We start from the raw sequence: 2,044 nt of genomic DNA, 5'->3' as shown, positions 1-2,044 counted from the left end.
TATATATATATATCTTAATTGTAACTTAACAAATATCTTCATATTCATTAAAATTACCATTTCACCCGTAACGCATAAAATTCTTCGTAAAAGATTCACCGCATTTAATTCAATTTATTTATCGACGAGTAATTCTAATCGGCATCAAAATATCTTTTTGATCATATAAACTCCAAAATATTATTAACTTTGGCTAAAAAGCCTCCGAGTCAAAATCCAAAATATATAAAATACATAAAGTGTACTTTAAAATTATGGGTCTTACATTACTACCCCCCTAAAATTAGTTTCGTCCTCGAAACTATGCGTCGATAAATAGCTCTTGGTGTTGTTCTCTCATCTTGCTCTCCAGTTCCCAAGTCGCATCTCCAGTAATTGGGTTCTAAATTACCTTGACCAATGAAACATCCTTGGTCCTCAATCGCTTAATCTTGCTGTCATCAATTCTCAACTTCGAATGACAAGTTATCCTTCAGTTGGATTGTGTCTGGTTCGATCACATGAGATGGATCTGCAAGATATTTCCTCAACTGTGACACATGAAACACGTCATGAATATTGGACAGTATCGGAGGCAATGCAATCCGATAAGCAACAGGCCCAATTCGTGCAGAAATCTGATATGGTCCAATGAATTTCGGAGTCAACTTCTTCGATTTCAATGCCCCACCAACTCCCGTAGTAGGTGTGACTCTGAGAAACACATGGTCACCATGTTCGAATTCTAAAAGTCTGTGACGCTTGTCCGCGTAACTCTTCTGACGATCTTGTGAAGTCTTCATTTTCTCCTTGATTTTCCTTACCTTAGTTGTAGTCGGTTGCACCATCTCTGGTCCGACAATCATATTTTCACCGCCCTTATACCAACACAAGGGTGTTTGGCACTTGCGCCCATATAAAGCCTCATATGGTGCCATTCCAATACTTGCGTGGGAACTATTGCTGTAGGTGAACTCAATCGTAGTTTCGTTCCCAAGGCTTCGTGCAATGCTCCCCAAAAATGTGATGTGAACTTCAGATCACGGTCTGATACAACACTCGATGGTACTCCGTGTAATCTCTAAAGGTTGCAACACCCCAGCAGGTCGCTGATGTTCCACCTTGTATGGAATATCCATCTAGTACCAAACCTAAACACTATGTATGACACCGACACATTGAGTACAATTTATCATTACCTAATGATAGGGCTTCTCATCCATACCAAGAATGATCTTGGGTTAATGTAGAGGTAAACAAATCAGATTAATTGAGAAGTCCCTATTATGAATAGTTATTTGACAATGTAAACATGCATAATTTACTGTCAAAGTCTTAGCAGTAAAGCAGACACAGACAACTTCAAACGATTTACACAATCCATAGCAATGAAGGAATGGGTTGCCCCCGAATCAGAAAGTGTAGTTAGGGGGTTACCTGTAATCGCACAATCATATAGAATCAGATTGCTAGATAAATTTTCAACTTCAGCGCTGACGCAATAAACCTGTCCTCTAGCACTAGGAAGAGTAATCCTAGCTACATTCACCATTGGTTCCACCTTCGGAGCCTTGCAATTCTTTGCAAAGTGCCCTGGTTTATGGCAATTGTAGCAAGTAGTACTGTTAAAGGTACAAGCATAAGCATAATGTCCCTCTTCTCCACATCGGAAACATCGTATACCTTGTCCCACTTGTCTCCCAAAGTCTTGGTTCCCTGGGTTATTCTGTCCCCCGTTGTTATCATGTGGTCGATTATAAGGTTTAGCAACTTGTTTTCCCTTGTTCTGATACTTCACCCGACTAGGTCCTCCTGAGTTAAAATTCCCTCCTCGGCTAGCTCTCTTATTCTTCATATCCTCAACTTCTCTACATTTTTCCACAAGAACTTGGAAACGTTGAATTCCCAAGGGTAAGACAAAGTCTTGAATCTCATACTTTAGTCCGTCTTGGAAACGATGACACAAGAATGGCTCGTCAATCTCTTCACGGAAAAATATGAAATGCCTTGATAGTGATTCAAACTTAGCAGCATATTCGCCCACAGTCATGTTCCCCTGATGTAG

Source organism: Cicer arietinum, chromosome 5, assembly GCF_000331145.2.
Source record: "Cicer arietinum cultivar CDC Frontier isolate Library 1 chromosome 5, Cicar.CDCFrontier_v2.0, whole genome shotgun sequence".
In the NCBI taxonomy this organism is placed as follows: Eukaryota; Viridiplantae; Streptophyta; class Magnoliopsida; order Fabales; family Fabaceae; genus Cicer; species Cicer arietinum.
The sequence above is the reverse complement of the archived record's forward strand: the minus strand, read 5'-3'. Positions refer to the sequence as shown.